The sequence below is a fragment of the Acomys russatus genome, chromosome 23 (genome assembly GCF_903995435.1).
Source record: "Acomys russatus chromosome 23, mAcoRus1.1, whole genome shotgun sequence".
Taxonomy (NCBI): Eukaryota; Metazoa; Chordata; class Mammalia; order Rodentia; family Muridae; genus Acomys; species Acomys russatus.
Genome location: NC_067159.1, coordinates 55,488,953 through 55,509,441, shown reverse-complemented (window position 1 = coordinate 55,509,441; position 20,489 = coordinate 55,488,953).

The following is a 20,489-nucleotide window of genomic DNA, read 5'->3' as shown; positions in this document are numbered from 1 at the left end:
ATGTCTTTTAAATGTGCACCTTGGGATGTGGAAGTGTCAATGGGGAAACACCCTGCCAAGACTGAAAACACATTTTCCTGATAATTTTGCATTAGGTGAGGCTACATTCTAAAAATCAAGTTTCTTGAGTGAGTCTAATTATCACTGACGGTGTAAAGTATACTCCATTTGCATGTAGAACGTGGAAAAGAGCGATCTAATCAGAGTAAAGTGAGCACAGAACAGAGGACTCAATGTCAACTCTGTGTGTGTGTGAAGTAGTGTGTGCAGACACACACCCAGAGGCCTTCCTAGCTAGCATCCTCTGCCCATTTCCTGAGGCGGCATCTCTCCCAGAACCTGGGCTTGTGTCTTCACTTGGCTGGAGGTCAGGCAGCTCCAGCAATCCTCCTTTTCCTACCCTTCAAGAAGCAAGAAGCTGGACTAGCTGCAGGGGTGCTGGGGGTCTGAAGTCCAGGCCCTATGATTGAAGAGGAAGGGCTCCTCGCTGCTGACCCCAAATCTTCACATTTACCATGTTCTCCTGCCACCTCACACTGAACCTGAAGGCATTTAAAGACCCTATGTCCCCAGAGTTAAACCTGTTTCAGGTAAAGCTGTGTAGTACAGTTGGACATGAGTCCTGAATGAAACACAACACCAGCAGTGATGGTCACCTGCAATGGTATAGCACAGGGCAAAATCAAACTCTGCTAAAAAGCTTTACCGAGGGCGCAGTGCCTACCTGTGCTGATGTACAGAGGGTGTGCTCGTGTCTTGGACTCCTTTTGTAGTGTTTATTATTCACATGTGGGTGAGTCAACTAATGACGTCACTGCCGCTGGTTATAATAGGGAAGTCAGTTGCAAACTGGATGAACAACACCGTTTGGAGGTTGTAGTTGACTGTGGCTGTCTTGGTGACTAAGGGTGAATCCTATAATGACACTTGGGTATTTGACAATTCTTTTCTGATTCTAGGTACATGTGATGTGCTCTCTTAATAGTGACCCATCTGTCTTTTCCTAATCCCATGTACCAGTCCATTCATTTGGTGCAGCTAATACCAACCTTGGAGTTATCTGCCATTTGCCATCCTCCATCACATGCGTAGTTCAAGCCACAGTGTTTTGTTTAAGTGGCTGCTACAGTATCCTTGAAGTCAAGCTTATTGCAGCCTAACGGAAAACTGTCTAACGGAAAGGTTAACAGTCAGTGCATTTTCGTGAATGGGTGTACTAGTATAACCACAGCCCTTCAGGTGCAGCGCCCTCCCACACTCCAGAATGTTCTGTGACATGTCCTTGCAGCAGTGCCTATGCCCCAGCTCTGCAGCTGCCATCTCTGGCCTCGCTTCTGTGTCTACATCTCCCAGAACGCTACAGAAATGGGACCGTATCGTCCTGTTTCTCTGTAACTCATTCTTTCTGACTTCTGTGTGATGACTTTGATGATGCAGAGGCCAACTGGTAACCTTTTTGTGCGGCTCTTGTTTAAGGCTGTGGGAATGAGAATTGCCAAAAGTATCTGTTCGTTGTTGCTTCTCTTATGTGTTTGTTCAAATGTACAAGGCTGACTCCTGGACCTGGTGATAAACACCCCCATACTCTGCATACTGTCATGGAGACCCCTAGTTGAATCTGACAATTTATGCTCAGATACATATCATATTAACCCTTCAAGCTTGGTTATGCTTGGAGCACTTTGTTGTTATTGACACGACCCTAAAATTACTGGCTTTCATAACCTAATGACATGCATATTTGGCATCGCTGCTTCCTCTTTCCTGAAGTGTTTCCACATTGTCTTAGTATTTAGTTGTAAGAAGGCTGTGACTCTAGGTGGAACCTAATGGGAAGCTGCAATGGCATCCTCGCATCTGTGAACTGCTTAGCGCTGCCTTCAAAAAAGACCAAAGATCTGTCATTTCAATAAAGTCCCTCTTATCAAACTTTATTTCATTTTAATGTCTTATCCAAAGTATTCCCAGAGATGTCTTCCTTTTCTGTGGCACATTATATGAAAACCAGACACGCTTAGGTTTTATATCCATAACAATTGCTGTATCTTTATGGTTTACATGTGAGATGATTTTCTATCTTTTACTTAGTTGGTTTTTTACTTTATCCGTGTTCAATTGTTTCAGTATGATTTGTTGAAGTAAACTACACTTTTTAAAATAAATTATTTTAATGTTTTGTTAATAATTGGTAATATATATATAGCAGTGTTCCTGACACTTTTGTGTCCTTGACATTCGTCCACACGTACATAACTTGAACTCTCTCTCAACAGCTGACACCCAGTCAACATTAGGCTTACAACTTTCTCTTTCTTAGTAAAAGTAGTTTTAGTTTTATGAGCTATTTTTGTTTTCAATATAAATTTTAGAAGCAGCTTTTCTGCCATGTAAAAGGAAGCTTGGAAAGGGGGAAGTGAAGCGCAGGGCATTTGGCCCTTAGACTTATGCTCTATAGTTCTGGGTTAATCCATGCTTCATTCTCGCTGTCTCTGCCTTTGCTAAATTCTACTTGAGTTTCTTTCAACAAACTTGTAATGCTATACAAATCTTACACAATTTTTAGATATAACTATCAATTTTTTGTCTCACATGCAATTTTGTTATTTTTTTAAAGTTTTTTTTTGAAAATTCCATACACAAGTACGATATCACATGATTTCCACCTCTAATTCCCCCTTTCAACTCCTTGTATGTCCACCATTCCCTCTCAAATCCATGACTTCTTATTCTGTAATTATTACTACATATATATATATGTATGTATACATATATGTGTGTGTGTACAATAGACATACATGCACTTAGACATGTATGCATACAATTTACTGAGCCCATTTAATGATGCTCATACAAATCTGTGTTTAGAGATGATGACATGGGATTGAATGGCCTATGAAGGGCTCAGCCCCGGCAGAAATGGATTCTCTCTCTCTCTTAGCATCTGTTTATTGCCTGTATCTCTTCATCTAGAGGTGGGTCTCTGTGAGGCTTCCCCCACATACATCCTTTCTTTGTGCTTCTCTTCCTCTGTCATTCCTTCTTTCACTTTAACTTTCCTTTGCAATTACTTAGCTATTTTCATATAATTTCCCAATTTGAAATGTAGCCACTTACCTCCATCTCTACTACACAGTGTATTCCTCATTTTTACATGCAGAATACTTCACAGTATGTGGATTGGTTGTTAGTTCTTGCAAACTCCTCGGAGAGGTATAAGAGTAGAACTCCATTATTGGCATTGATTCTAACACTGTGATAGGGGCATACCTCCAGGACCTCAAAACTAGGAAGAGTCTCTTTCAGTAGCACATGTTTAAATTAAGCTTTTAATCCAAGTTTTAATAATGATTGGAAACCCATCACTTCTAACACATGAGGAGGAGATTGAGCAACAAATGCCTGCAGGGCCAGGGGACAAGTGCACATGCTCGGGCCCTGGGGTGATGACCATGGAACTACATGCTCAAGCCTCAAGGGCAGTTGCCTCCCAGATGCTGCCAGATCTTGCTGAATGTCAGGTAGCACAGATGTGCTTGCTCAGTTATCAGACAAACTGATTTTAGTTAATTTATTTCTTTAGATATAAAAAGGGCTTTTGAATGCTGGTGGTACCAATTTGGTGTTCTCAAAGAAAGCATTTCTCAAGTGATACCACAAGATTGAGAAGGAATCCACATGGGCCCATGTCTGTGACCTTCCACAAGTTGAGGGCTAGAACAACAATTTATAGCAGTAACCTTTCTCTCTCTCTCTCTCTCTCTCTCTCTCTCTCTCTCTCTCTCTCTCTCTCACACACACACACACACACACACACACACACACACACACACACAGACATACACACACAGTGCCTGATAGCAACAGTGTAAGCAGTACAAGGGAGGAAGATTTATTTCACATCATGGTTTTGGTGGATTTTAGGCTGCCACACTGAGTATGGCATGGACAAGTGGCTGCCATGCTGAGGACAGTGTGAACAAGTGGCTCTCTGCATGCATATGGGGAGCAGCATGAACGATGTTCCACGTGCACACACTGAGAAAGTCGTGGGCAGTGACTTAATACACACACAAAAGAGAAAGCATGGACCACGGCTCAGGGCTGGGCAGCAAGAGCATGTGTCAGAGCTTGTTTTCTTGCTTAAATACCGAGAGTAGAGAGCAAGGCGAAGAACCACGGGTCAGGCTATAATATTTGAAATCACAACTAATGACCTGCTTCTCCCAGTTCCCTCAGCTACACTTCACATCCTCAAGGCTTCAGGGACTTCCTCACTGCACCACAAGCTGAGAAACATGATCCGCAGAGGGATCCTTCAGATTCAGATAATAATACCTGAAGGACGAAGGATGTCCCCTGAAGGGGTTTCCTGGCCAGAATGATGGTGGGAATACACCAAAAGGATTCTTAGATCATATCCCATGTGAATTATATATTTCAAAATTACTTCTCATTCAATAAACAATGGAAATGGTGAGAGGCAAGTATTCTACCAGAAAGCATCATGAGCTAAGTACAGAAAAGGCCACCAGCAATTGAGTAGGAAGGAAACAGAGGACAGAAAGCAGTGGTTACAAAACTCATGCTGTCTAAGTAAAACTGGAGCCACATGGTGAAGCTCTTGTCTAAGTTAGGGTTTCTGTAGACATAGAGTCAACAAGAGATAGCCATAGATAGGTAGAAAAAAGAAAAGTAGAAAGGTACATAAGTAGTTAAATAGATAGATAGATAGATAGATAGATAGACAGACAGACAGACAGACAGACAATAGGTAGATAATAGATGATAGAAAAAGATGATAGATAGTCAGATAGATAGATGATAGATGATAAATAGATATTTAGATTGATAGATAGATAATGATAAATAGTTGGTAGTCTATTGGTTGGTTGATTCATAGGTGATATAAGATAGATGAAATGATTGGTAGGAGATAGATTGATAGTAGAGACAGGAAATAGATATAAGGAAAGTAATTATGGAACTTTGGTCACATGATTTTGAATTTTGCAAAGTCCTGCAGTCTACCATCTGCCATTTGTGAAGCAAGTGTATAAATCAGTCTGAGTCCAAAGCACTGAGAACCACTAAGGTGACTTTGCATCCAGCAGGGCAGGAGTGTCCAGAAACCCATGCCCCTGATGTGAAAGGTCCAGAAAGCGCAGATGCCCACTTTTCAGAAGAGAAAGCTAACTCACCTGCCCTCCTCCGTCCTTTCATTCTCCTGGGCCCTCACTAGATTGGACGGCACCGGCCTGAACTGAGAGCGGCTGGTCTTTGCTCCATCTATTTCTCACAATGCTAGTCTCATCTAGAAACACCCTGGGATGCCCAGACACGGCATTTTGTGACCTGGCATCCCATAAGCATGCCAAGTTAATACTGCCGCAGGCTGGTGCATGTCAACAGTGGAAGCCACTGTAGGCTTTTAAGAGAGTTTAGAATGTTCTTTATTCTTACTTGGCAAAATCTGGATTGGAGTTCACACCAGAAGACCAGCTCTTCTTTAGAAATGTGGAAAGTTCTAGCTGGGGTGGTGTCTTAGATGGAAATGAGAAGTTGGTTTGGAAGACGTGAGCAAAAGCTTTTCAGTGGATTCTAAGTCAAAATATGTGGGAAAGTGAAAGCCAAAGGTGCATCCTGGATACAGGAAAAGAACAGACCTGAGAGAGAGATACCATTTGGAAAGGAAAGAGCCGAGATGCTGAGCCAGGAAGAAAGTGAGCTGATAATGATGCCAGTCACCTGGCAAGTGAGAACTTCCCTGGATGTGACTCAGAGAAAGAAATCAACACCTGCTTCCTGGATTTGATTTCTCTCCTGGGCTTCTCGCCTCTAATACATCAGGAGCAACAAAAGAAGGGTGCTGGATCAGTTAATCCAACAGTACATACTTTACCCAATCCTATGTAGTCCCCAGCTACCCAGTCATGCAGATCATCCTGAAACCTGTTAGAGTCCAAAGAAGAGAGTCTCTTGTTTTTCTTTTTCTTTTTAATTTTTTTCCCCCTCTCCAGAGTGGTGCCAGCTGGCTCACAGGGAACTGCAGTTATATCCTAGATTCCTTGATGCCGAGTTCATGCTAAGTCTGGGAGGCACCAGAAAACTAAGAGCATCTGACACTTACTGTGGCCAGGTTTGGGGGAGGGGACTTCACATTGACAGTTTGATTCAGAGTCATAAAGTGGAAATCCGAGAACCAAACGGAGGCTCCAAACCTCATGGGGCGTCTCACACATAGTCTTTGAAAGAATGAATGGCATACACTTAGAGACATGTGTAGCCCAGTTCCATAGTCCTCTTTAAATAATGGTCAATTGTGTCCATCTCTATACATGATCTGGGTCTAAGACACCTTGAAGATAGTAATCTTAGATTGGATAAGCACACTGATGGTATGAACAAGTAGCAGGGAAATCGAGTGGCCCATGTCCCATGTTTGCTGTGCTAATCTTTATCAGTTTATTGCTGAAATGAGTGAGCCAGCTGATCACTGCTCACATGCCAGAAAGAATTGCACTGGTCCAGTAGATGCTGACGCTTGCATGACTGTACCTGATGCCAACACTCTGGTACTTCATTGTGCAGATGGAGATTGCATGGAGAACAGACATCGGTGCTGCTTAATCTATCCCTGACTGTTCTAATGAGAACAAGATGTGGTTCTTAAAACCAAGGCATGTTTACTACACTCCAGGTCTGCAGTCTTAGGCCCACCCACTCCCACTGCTGTTCACTCCAGAGGCATGTGGCTGAAAAGCACATCTTTAATAAAGAATGTATCTTAACCTTTCTTGGGATTGTAGAGCACCAACGTTGCCTTAGCCTGCTCCATTAGAAATTATGGCATGCAATCATCTGCACTTTGAAGAACACATGCACACAATCTGTTGCCCCATATTTGACCACCTCTCCTTGGTGGGGAGGCCTGGAGGCACTCAGAGGAAGAATAAGCAGGCTACGAAGATGAGACTTGATAGCTTGTGACCATATAGTGGTGGAGGAGGTCTCCCTCGGTTATAGATCTAGGGGAAGGGGAATAGGGTGAAAGCAGGAGGGAGGGAGGAATAGGAGGATAGAAGTTATGGGATAACAATTGAGTTGTAATCTGAATAAACTAATTTTAAAAAAAGATCCTAAATAAACTACAACATGAGACCTAAAAAAATTAAATATTCTATAAACTTTACCTTGGTCAACAGTTACTGACAGATACTTACTTTTACTTTCCCCCCTCCTACCATCATGTGTGAAGATATGTGTTATGTACCATGCAAGGAGGCCAAAGAAAGGCAATGGTGTCTTTTTCTGTCATTCTCCATCTTGGTTTTGAGACAGAGTCTCACTCACTGAGACTAAAGGTTACCATTTTGACTATATTTGCAGACAAGCAAGCTCCTGAGATCTGCCTCCCCCCATATTACACAACAATGGGGATGCAGTCATGTGTGGCCATACACAGATAAGGACTAGATGATTCGTTTTATTGTGGAAAGCTGTGGTGACACTCTTGCCACAGGGTCACATTGCATCATAAGCTGGCACTGATGTAGTGAAGGTAGTTGGTGGCCTTGAAACTCAACTCAGCAGGCCGTAGTGATGCACACCTGTAATCCCAGCACTCAGGGAGGCAGAAGCAGGTGAATCTCTGTGAGTTCAAGGCCAGCCTGGTGTACAAAGTGAGTCCAGGACAACCAAGGCTACACAGAGAAACCCTGTCTCAAAAAACAAACAGAATACAGTAACTCAGTGTGACACTTGACTTTCTATCTATACACAAAGATGTCCTTAAAAGGACCTCAGACTCCTCATGATCTAAATAAGGCAATAAATGATCAGTGATTTTTTTAACATTTAGTCTTCTGGGTTCAGATTAAAACAATCACATGAACAGCAACAGCAGCAGGCTGACACTTACCAGGAGTCAACATCATGCCAATATGTGTCAGTGAGGACTGAGCTCTGTACTTTGGGTTCTGTTAGGACAGACATTGATGTCACATTGTAGTGAAGGCACAACCAAGATCCTGAGCCCATAATTGTCCCCATCAAACTGGATTCTCTGTGCCAAATCTCACGCTTACCAAGAGTATTCCTGCTAATTCGCTCTCCTAGAGAGTTTAGAACCAGGATAGCCTCGGTTAGGCCTCCAGTTCCCCACGAAGGTCGCGGCCTCGCAGCCATGATGCTTGCAGAAGCCTTGGATGAAACATTACTGGGTGAGTTTGCCACAAGGTCTAAACAATTCTCTTGATGATGTTATAATTTAATGGCCCACTGGACGTTGTATTCATCCCTCAAGGTCTCTAGATGATAGGCATTGGGCTTTCCTCTGAAGCGTAATAATGATTTTAATGATCATTAACATTGCTCCATCCTTTCACTCATTCAACAGATATTTGTGGAGTCCAGTGAGACTGAACCAAGCACTTGTGGCTAAATATCATTCTGAGTCCTCATGTCTGTTCTCATATTCCTCTATCTGCTCAGTCCACACAGTGAGGAAGAGATGTAGTCCCTGGCCTCAAGAAGTTTGTGATGGCCACAAAGATGCTGGCAAATAACCAGGCAATGAAGTGTTACTCGGTTAAGTCTCTATAGTGTGAGGTGCTGCACTGCAGAGGTGTTTGGGCAGGGTCCAAGACAGTAAATCTATGCCAACATCCAGAACAACACACTCCACAAAGGAGAAGCAGGTAGGTGAGAAAAGCCACACTGCAGAACTTTTAATACCCAAACATGAAAACATTGGCAAATGCAGTGATTTATTTCTTAATGATCCATTAACATCACATTTTATTGAAACTAATGATATGAGATTTACACTTAGACTGTTACACCTGTGTAGACCAGTCAATGCATTTTAATTTTTATTACTATTGTCTCTGTGTGTGGGGTGTACAAGTGTGTTAGCATTGGCATTTATGTGGGGGACAGCGGATAACTTCTTAGAATCAGTTTTGTCTTTCCATTGTGAGTTCTGTTGACTTAACTCGAGTCACTAGGCTTGTGTGGCAACAGCGTTTATGATCTGAGTGACCTCAAGAGCCCTATGAGTACCTTTGGATACAGGAATTTTGGACAAGGGTTGTTACCAGTGGTATGCGACCTGCTTTCAGAGATGACACTGAGGAACTACATCAGTGTCTTCTCTTCTCTTGAGAAAGTGGTGATAGCCATAGAACAAGCTGAGTCCATGACACCTTAGAGGTGACTTACGATCTTATCTTAATATCTCATTACTCTGAATATGTGAGCAGGAAAAATATCTTTTAGAATAGTGCTGTTCAATATAGAGACTTCTCATCATGGCTATTTAAATTTAAAACTGTTAATTGGAACTAACAAAACTACAAATTCAGTTTCTCAGTCACATTTTCATGTTAAAAGTGCCCAGTAGCCTTCTGTTCACACACTGAATAGTGCAGAATGACATCATGTCATCACTGCACAGAGGTCTGGGGCAGCTCTACACAGTGCAGAGTGACATGATGTCACCACTGCACAGAGGCCTGGGCAGCTCTACACAGTGCAGAGTGACATCATGTCACCACTGCACAGAGGCCTGGGCAGCTCTACACAGTGCAGAGTGACATCATGTCCTCGCTGCACAGAGGTCTGGGCAGCTCTACACAGTGCAGAGTGACATCATGTCATAATAGCACAGGGGCCTGGGGCAGCTCTACACAGTGCAGAGTGACATCATGTCCTCACTGCACAGAGGCCTGGGCAGCTCTACACAGTGCAGAGTGACATCATGTCCTCACTGCACAGAGGCCTGGGCAGCTCTACACAGTGCAGAGTGACATCATGTCCTCACTGCACAGAGGTCTGGGCAGCTCTACACAGTGCAGAGTGACATCATGTCCTCGCTGCACAGAGGTCTGGGCAGCTCTACACAGTGCAGAGTGACATCATGTCCTCACTGCACAGAGGTCTGGGCAGCTCTACACAGTGCAGAGTGACATCATGTCATCCTGCACAGAGGCCTGGGCAGCTCTACACAGTGCAGAGTGACATCATGTCCTCATGACAGAATTTTTAAACTTCAGTGAATTGTTGCTTATGGCAAAGTTCTCTTTTCAAAAGCAGACACCAGCATTTCCATAGATCATTTAGCATATTTTCTGTAACTGTCAGAGGAAAGACTTGATGAGTGGGCTGACAGTTGTATCCCTGCATCTGAGTGCCAGTGACGTTCCCAGCTGTCAGAGCCGTCTGCCACAGGCAAGACTGACCAACCACCTGAAAATGGCAACTTGCAGTTTCACCACCTCCCTGAAGCCACAGCACCCACATTCAGGTGGAGGTGATGACGGGAACCCGCATGCCAAGAAGAGAGCAGACGGGACTCCTGCGGCTGGCAGAACCTGCTTTGAACAACGAAGAGTGAAGGAATACTCACCAAAATGGACTTTTCACACACACCACCAAGAAGCAAATAAATTACTCTCGTGTTTGTTCTCACATCATGAAAGCACTTCTAAAGGAGCTGCCAGGGACAAGCATTGGTTTAACCCTCTCTGAGGACAGTCCCTGTAACTGAACACCCTCACTGGACTGGTTTTTTTCTGTACGGGACCTGACGCTGGATCAGCACCATCCAGTCACCAGGTCACAGAGCACAGCCATGAGATTACTGATAAGCAGGCATCTGTTGAATCCGTGGCTCTGACTTCCTCTATCCTTGGAGGAACTGAAAACAGTACAGAATAACCAATAATGGGGTCTGGCACCCTACTTCGTGAGCCAAGAAAGATGCTTTGATGAGTACGAACACAGTCTAAATGACAAGGAGCCATTTAGCTGCCTTTTGAAGAGTATTTTCCCCAGGTGCAGCGGTGGAGATAACAATCTTCACACTCCCCTGTAAGAGCATCAGTTAACACAACTGTTTACTAATCGCTCACTAATACGAGCCACTTGCCATTCATGTCATTTGACATGCTATTTTCACCCCTTAATACACCATAAATGTCTTACCTATAATATACAGAAATTCCCATTAAAAACACGCTTTGAAGAATTTCAAATAACCTAAAATTGAGACGTGATTAAGTAAATCACAGTAAACACAGTCATTAAATTGGGTTAACACATAGTTTTAATAACATGGGAAATGCTTAATTGCTTAATGCTTAATTTATGAAAAGAAGGAGCTACATAATCATATGTCAACATAGGCTCAATCATAGAATGAAAAGAGAAAATTTCACAATATTTTAACAAATATTTTGTTAAAGATCATTCACCTGTAATTGATTTTACAGACTCACAGCAAAGAAGCAGTCACTCTCTATAATTAATAGGAGAACCTAAAATGTCAGAGTGAGGTGGCTCCGATCAGTTTAACTCATTTTATGGACAGAATAGTCTGTTTCTTAGTAAAAATATTTTATATTTTCCAATTTTCTTAATTTTCTCAATTTCTACAAGGAATGATTATTAATTTCACAATTGGTAAAATTAAGTCTTAATTTAGAATAACCACAAAAGCAATTAACTTAAAGTTACTTTGAGAGTAACTTCACTGGATCTGCTGGGGTTAGATGGATAAACAGAATTCAGTGGATGTGGAGCTTAGTTATTGAGAGTCATATCCCAAAGCCAGCAAGACACAAGGCAATGGCGCTGCACCACAGAGCCAGGGTGTAGAGCGGACTTGAAATCCTCCTCCTCCCTTCAGAGTGGAGTGGTTTTTAACCATCAGATAGAGCAGACCTGTTATTTGTCACTTTCATCAGCATGTGTATGGAAGAAGGATGGGCTCTGGAATCAAAGCTTGCACCAGCTAGGAGTTGTCTTTTAAATGACGGGAGGCAAACTCACCCCAGGCTGAGATGTTAGTACCTGCTCTGAACGATTGTCCAGAGGACTTGTATTTATGTCTACTATCTATCATGAGTCTTGATACAAAACAAAACAAACAAAAAAAATCCACTTAATTAAAAAAAAAAAACCATACACTTAGCTTTCAGGGGAAGTGAGAATCAGTGGTTGAAAACAGAGGAGTCCTATGAGCATATATAGGGGGAGGAGGTCCCCCTCAGTCACAGTCGCAGGGGAGGGGAGTAAGGGGAAAAATGAGAGGGAGGGAGAAATGGGAGGAGACAAGGGATGGGATAACAATTGAGATGTAATATGAATAAATTAATAAAATATATTTTAAAATACATATGATAAAACCAAATATATATATATATATATATATATATATATATATATATATATATTTAAAGCAATACAGAAGCCTTCATATGTGTCAAGTCCAGGGATAATCCGTACATCACAACAAACGTACATCAGCCTTGTACTTATGATATTTTAAAGTCTTGAAGATTTGGTGTTGCATTTATTTTTTTATGTGAGCATGTGATGGACCACACGGCAAAGTCAGGGGACGTCTCGCAGGAGTCAATTCTCTCTTTCCACCTTGTGGACCTCAGGAATCAAAGTCAGATCATCAGTGTTGGTAGCAAATATCTTTACCCACTGAGCCACCTTACTAACTTGACACTGTGCAGCTTTGTCCAGTGTGGTCTGCCATCTGTTTCCTATAGGGTTGTGTGCATCTGTGTAATTGAAACAGCCTGAATCACATGCTTCCTTGTTACTCTATGATTTGCCTCTGCCCGCTGCATAGACCCAACTGTCAAATGGATGGGAAATAAGACTTTTTAGACTTTTTGATCTTTCCGGAATAAGCTGGTGAACTTTGTTTTGCAGCAGCTGCAACAGCGGACATGATGTACCACCACATCAGACCCCCAATTGGCTACTCCATCCCCAGGCCCCTGCCGTCTCTGCTGATGCGGGGCTGGAATGCATGTCTTGAAGTGAGTGGGTCTGTTATCTTGTATAAAACGTGCGACATCTCAGTTCTTGTCACAGAGTGTGGCTCCAACATCCATTTCTGGCATGTGTTGGAGCAGGAAGACCAGCCTGCCTTAAGTGCTTCAGCCTCCCATGGCCCCAGGGACCCTGAGCAACTCAAGAGTTCTTTGTTGCTGATCTCTGGCTTTGAAATGCTTCTCACAGCTGATTAGGAAAAGAGAGACCTGGGTTTGAGGGGCGCAGACAGCTCTATCCCAGCTGCAGTTCTATTGGCTGCACTTGAGCCACACTGATGAAGCAAAGCTGCAGGACACCCCAGGTAATGGGGTTTTCAGCAGTAGCCTGAATCCAGCAACAGCAGCTGCTGTCCCTGGTAACTCTGTGTCTCTTGCATTCTCCATTTGCTCAAACCTGTTCATGACATGATGGGTTCCCCTGAGTGAATGGCAGTGGGGTGAGTTCCAAGTTCCTCATTTATAAATACCCAAAGACTCACTTTTAAATATGAAGCATGAGCTACAGAAAAAATACAGTTCATCAAATGGGAAGGGTGCCTCGGAGAGGAAGATATAATACAGTTCATCATATGGGAGGGGTACCTCGGAGAGGAAGAGAGAAAAAGAGGAACCAGAGAAGCAAGACAGGTGGGGTTTTCCTTTTTATAATCTTGGGGAGGGGCACACCTAATGGCAGGCAGGCAATGATGTCATAGGTTGCTAGGCAGACTGGGTGCAGTATGTTAACATTACTCTCTTTTCATATAATTAAAAATGAGGATGTTAGATTGCTTTTCATGTAAGGCAATTACAGTATATAAATATAGGTTTATTGAAAGCAGCTTTTGGCTACTATGAAAGGGAGAGGGGAGAGAGAGAGAGAGAGAGAGAGAGAGAGAGAGAGAGAGAGAGAGAGAGAGAGAGAACAATAAAATGTTCAGGTGAAGGAAAGGAAAATCTCTGTCTTGGAAAGTTCAGGGTAGAGGGCAGAGTATGTCCCCCATGTCCTGCAGCAGAAAGGGACGAAGGGTGCTGTGAGATCCTGGAGCTGTTTGTCCAGCTTCTGAAGCCCACCAATTCAGCCTTTTGTAAATAGATAAGGGATGAAGAAATTATTCATCTTTGACTGCTGACAGTACGGGGGCGACAGGGTTAAAAGGCTGAAATGTTGGCCACCTTTCTGCACCCAACCCTGGCTGATTGAATGAATTCCCCTTTCCTTGTCAGCATAAACGCTTCCCTTTGTCTGAGAGACTGTCGACACCTCACTGGTTCACCTCACTCCCTGTGAACAAGTGAGTTGCCCAACCCTGGGCTGCAGGACAGTGGCTTGTCCTTCTCGCTGACCTACAACGAGGTACTTCCCATTGAGAGAGGCTGCCGACACAGTCCCTTTCCTGACCGCAGAAAAATCATAGTGCACTAGGTGACCCTGTCCCCAGGCCAGCTGATCCACCTGAGCTGCACTCTCTTGGTCACTAACTAGCACTGATGACTCACTTGGACAGTCTGTACCTGCCTTTTTGAGTCACGATACATTTCTGGGGACTCCCTAAGGGATTACTGACTTCATCTCCCCATGGGAAATAGTCCATTCGCCGCCTCTCCAGGCTCCTCTGGGGTGCCTTCTGGAGAATTGAAATCCCTACGCCTACATGAAGGGCTGCAAAGCTTATACACCTCTGCAACCAAACTTGGACAGATCCATACCAGACTTTTTAACTATTGCCAGCAATTGGGTAAAATGGAAGGAAGCTCCCCATGCTCACACCTTTTCTAAGGTAAAAGGAAGTCCCTTACATTCAAGCTTTTCTCTTCTTTGCTCCAAAACTTCTGTCTCTGCTCACTCTCCTGAAACTAAGGTTGGGGGGGGGGGTTCCAAAACCTATGAAAGAGGGAGGAATCCCACCCTATGAATTAGGTGATAGGTGAGAAACTTAAGACTTTTGATTGGCAGTACTTCTCTGGGTTCCATTTGACCTGAAAGGTGGATTTTCTGTACTTTACAAGAGCCCTTTTAAGTTTGCAAAAGGAGATACATTTTAGACACATTAGCACCACCATTGTTTACAATCTATAGTGTACATTGTAGAAAGAGGCAGTAGAGATATATCATAGCAGAGGCTTGGGAAAAACCTTTGAGTTAAAAGCATGAATACTCTTTGAGGTGAGCTTAGGAAAGGCAGGAGCCTTACGGATCTCTCTGACATCTGTGAAACAGTACACATGGGGAGGACGAAAGCCTCCTGCAGAGCAGGAAAGCAGAAGCTCACTTGACCTTAGTTTTCAGCGTCTGTGCACATCATGACAGAGGGGTGCTTCCCTCTGTTTAGAAGACTGCATGTGTACAACTTAAGCACAATGAGAAACATTGTAAGGAAAAGACAAACCAAGGATATTTAAAATCTTGAGCTTGCAACTAAGAAGATTGTATAGTGGAAGGTTTTAACCATAATTAGATTAATAAAACAGAGCTTCATTGATTAGTGTCAATATTCTGAACAGTCTCAAAGAAGCAGTAGCATAGCAATAGGAGGAAATAAAACCTCTTCTTAGACATGTTGACCTTCATAACGTGCACTGACCAACCTTAAAACATCTTCTTAGACCTTCTAACATTCATAGCTTGTATGTAACAACCTTAAAACACCCTCTTGGACCCTCTAACATCCATAAAACACCTTCTGAGACCTTCTAACATTTATAAAACATCTTAGACCTTCTAACACTCATAACTTGTCTGTATCAACCTTAAAACCCTTTCTTAGACCCTCTAACATTCACAAAACATCTTTTTTGGAAGCTTTAAGACATAGTGTAATTTCTGCAAGTATTCACTGTTCTTTAGCTGAAAGAAAGGTAAGGGTTGTGTCTGAGACATGTACTTTAAGTCTGGTAACAAGGTAGACTGTACTTAGACCGACAGTCATAGCTCTAGGAGTGAAACTTAAAGCCTGGTCTCCTACATATGAAGAGGACTGAGAAGGTATCTGAAGCCTCCCATGATAGAAATTGGCAATGTGACTGTGTAAACCGATTATGAGGTTTAAAACAGCCCTGCAAACATTACCCTGGGTTTGCTGAGGTTGCTGAATCTAGGAGCCATCTTACTCTGCCAGGTCAAGGAGTTTGAGGGCTGGAGTGTCTATAGCTCTTGTGCTGGTTGACCCTCCAGTGGCTGGGCACACGGAACAAGCCTGCACGGGAGCATTTTGACTTCCAAAGGCCAGTCTGCCGCCTGGCAGGATATGGCTTTTAGGCAACTGTGGACCGGTGTCCCCTTCTGGCCGCATCTGTAACAGGTCCTTGGCAGAGCTGCCTCAGGCTGGACCCCGGGGCGGAGGGGGTATTGCGGAGGGTCTGTTTTCCTGTCTCAGCACAGCAGCTGAGGCCTGGAGCACAGTTTTTCTGCTGTAGCTGAGCCTACCAGGAAGGCTCCTCTTGGTCTGTAAAGATTTTATTTTTACCAGCTCCTATGTGGGGGTTTAAGGACCATCCTCAGCCTTTTAGTTAAGATGGCAGCGCGACTGTAGTCTGTCTTAAGAATATTTAGATAGACAAACGTTTAATTTTGAAGCTATGTATAGGATGCTAAAATTTTAAAGATACATAGTTTATCTTAATCATTAAAGACTAAGACTTTAGGCTTTATCCCTGTTAGTTGGAGTGTTAAAATTCATAAACACAGTCCATATTTAGAAAATAAAGCTAAACATGTTTTAAACCAGTTATTTTTAGGCTTTGAGAATGAAAGTAAGGCATAAAAATAAAGTTTTAACATTGTAAATAAATGAATGTCAGTACAGCAGAACCCTTTAGAACAATTTAAAAACTGTGTCAAACCCATTAGCCAGGAAGCCTGTAGTTGAATCCAGGGCAGCTGATGACAGAAGGAACAGCATTTATTTGTCTAGGAATTAGTAAAGACATAAGTTAGAAATAAAAGCATTTGAACCAGGGTGAAACTATAACCTTGAAAATGTAAAAATCAGAAATTAGGTAAAACTGAATCCTATAATTAGTTGTATCAGGAGACTGAGCAGTAAAAAGATTAAAAGACAAAAGCTGTATTTGGCCTTTGGCATGGATTTGAACAGGGTTGCAGCCCCTTAGTAAAGATGGTGGATGTAGCCATGATTTTCCCAAAACAAAGATGGTAGCTAGCCACACTTGATCTTCCTCAGCCAAGATGCACCTGTTGTGAGCAGCCAGTGGTGGGCAGATTTTCAAAGTGCTAGCTCTGGTAGCTGTGCTTCCCCCGCCCCCCAGACAGGGTCTGTGTAACTGCCCTGGCTTTTAGGCCCGATGGTGAAAGTAACCTTATCCCAGATTTTGCTTTGTAACAGCTCCTGGTTCCATGATCAGCACAGCAGGAGGGCTCTAGCCACAAGACTGAGCAACCCAAATGCAGGTAGATGTGGATCTCGAGATGCTACCCAAAATTCCCCAGTGCCTGAGAAGCAGCGGCAGGGACAGCAGGGGAGCTTCATCGGTGCCACAGCCCCGCCCCCTACACACACACACACACATACACACACACACACACATACACACACACACACACATACACACACACACACACACACCCAGACACACACACCCAGTGCGAAGCTCTCCCTCTTGTGTTGTGTTCGGGCTGCACTGGGACTGACACTGCAGGGGGAGGTGGCAACATAGTGCCTGCTCCTCAGGCTGCAAGGGTTCATTGGAGAGACAGAGAGCTAGGGAACCCTGGAACCCTGAGGAGCCCACTGTGGAATGCTTCAAGGCTGAGGGGGGAGGGGTGGGGCAGGCCTGTGGAGGTGTGAGAGGCTTTCCCCAGGAGCTTACCCGTTCTTGATGGAATGGAGCACACAGAAGCCATTGTCAGCTTGAGAGGGTAGCAGCATAGCATCACAGATCAAGAACAGAGTTTACAGAAAGCAGATCTGTTGAGTGCAGGTGGAGAAGGCTTTACCTGTCCAGGACACCAATTTTAAATATCAAATATGAGCCACACAACAGATATGATACAGAGAGTTTTATTATATGGTAGGTGTGCAAAGAAGAAGAAGAAGAAGAAGAAGAAGAAGAAGAAGAAGAAGAAGAAGAAGAAGAAGAAGAAGAAGAAGAAGAAGAAGAAGAAAGAAGAAGAGAGAAAGAGAGGGAGGGAGGGAGAGAGAGAGAGAGAAGCAAACGAGATAGGAAGAGAGCAGAACAGGAACAAGAGAGAGAGGTGCAAGAGAAGCTAGAAAGGTGGCTTTCTCCCTTTTCTAATCTTGGTGAGGGGCACACCTAGTGGCAGGCAGGTAATGACATCATAGGTTGCTAGGCAATCTGAGACAGTAGGCTAACACTAGTGGCAGGCAGGTAATGACATCACAGGTTGCTAGGCAATCTGAGGCAGTAGGCTAACACTAGTGGCAGGCAGGTAATGACATCACAGGTTGCTAGGCAATCTGAGGCAGTAGGCTAACACTAGTGGCAGGCAGGTAATGACATCACAGGTTGCTAGGCAATCTGAGGCAGTAGGCTAACACTAGTGGCAGGCAGGCAATGACATCACAGGTTGCTAGGCAATCTGAGGCAGTAGGCTAACACTCACTGTTCACACCAGCACATCTCTTCTCTTTTCTTCAACAGCCTTGATTTTTCATTCTTCGTAAACATTTTAACTCTCCCCAACAAGAAAACAGACAAAGGGAAGCTGTTACTATTTCAGAAAGTACCCCCAAAGACAGACAGAGTGAGCCCTACTTTAAGACATCCAAAAGAAAAAGTATGATTTGGCCATATATATATTTCAAGACATCACCCAAATCAAGCCATTGCCCACCTCACTATGCCCATTGTGTGTGTGTGCAGTCTGCGGTGTTGGTTGGCACAACTCCAGCCTCAGAACCACACTTTTTAAATGTTCAAGGTGTCGTATCTGTGGAGTAAGTGAACAGACACCCTCATCAGCGCCTTTCATTCCATGTCTATATTTCAGTTTCTGGAAGGTTTTATATTAAAAACTGTGTCACTTAACATAGTTTGAGGACACTTTTGTATGTGTGGGTTCCAACAGAACCTTGAGAGCATTGTCCGGAGACAAATGTACTAAGCATCTTACCCAGAATTCCCTTCTCTCTGTAGGAAAAAATTAGTGCCAGACTTTCACTTAAAATATCAATCAAGAGATATATTTACTGTATACGTGTGTGTGTGTGTGTGTGTGTGTGTGTGTGTGTGTGTGTGTAGAAAGAGAGATAAGGATTGTTTTGGGGAAATTTGTATTAGTAAGGAATGAACTGTATCAGCAGAGAACAAAGACTTAGGCAGAAAGATAGAGCAGATACTGAGCTGTAGTAATACATGCTTTCACTGACCTGAGTCCTGCCTTAACCCTGGCATCTACCACGTGGTTTTGATGTTCTTCTCTTTTTATTGTCTTTACAAACGCCCAGGAAGGTCATTACCGTGTCAGTACGGTCAGTGATAAGGTGAGGGGAATGAGGGACCAAGACTCTGATTTTTCTCTTCAACACTTAATTTGCCAAGTCCCTGCTGCTCAATGGAGCTGAGGGCTTAACCATTATGTGGAGATTAAATAAACATTAATAAATTTAGAACTTCAAGCCCGGATTAAGGAAGGGAAAACTATGAAAATGCACACTAAATCAATCCCAGAAAGTTTGGGGACAAAGAGAAGATGTTAGACCTGGACATGTTCCCAGAAGGGACAGTTGGGCTGAGATCAAAATCCAAAGACAAACATTCACTGAATAAAGGGTTGGTGAGAGAATGAAACTGTCCAAGCAAAGAGAAAATGTGTAAATTTATTGTGAGCAAAGAGATGAAAGGCTTGCTGTCCTTGACAACACTGAAGCCAGTGATAGTTTAAACCTCTAGGCTGGGTACCGTTTGATAAAAGATCTTTATACACAAAAGACTTTTGCCATGTTATTCTGCCCAATGCTTTATTTTCATACTCATTTGTTTTTTTAGAATTTCAGACTTGAATACTGTGTTGGCATCATTCTCACTCCCCTCCAGCCCTTCTGAAACTTCTTCTGTGTCACCCCAAGACTCCATCTCCAAATTCATGACACAATCCAAACCCCCACTATTCCAGAGGCTGTAGTACTGGCCTAAGTGTCTGTACAGACTAACATGTTTCTAGACAGTAACAGAAACATAAGGAAATATGCTTTGTTGTTTCAGTTTTTAAGATAGAGTCTGTGTAACCATGGCTGGCCAGGAACTTGCAATGTAGACCAGGCTGGCTTTGGTAGGTAAAGTCAGGTTTTGGAAAGCCTTGGAAAATGCAACACACATCTATGCATGAGACTGTTGATCATTTTAACATTACCACCAATGCAGTGAAAGATGTATATCAGAAATATGTCCTTAGAAATATATTTGTTAGGTATGAAGGCTTTCTCGTCATTTCCTGAAATCATTACATGTAATTCTGTTCATTAAATAACTGGTGAGTTGTCTTTGACTGTGTGGCTCCACATCACTCACTCCACCCTTGTGTCTCTATGGAGGCACGGATTCTCCAGCCCCAACCTCAGCCTCAGAAAGAGCATCCCTGGGAGGGAGCCTAAAACTAGACATTGAACAACAAGAACCCTAGGAGAATGTGGCCAGGAGAGACAGATCTAAAGTGTGGAAGCTGAAGCAAAGGCTGTG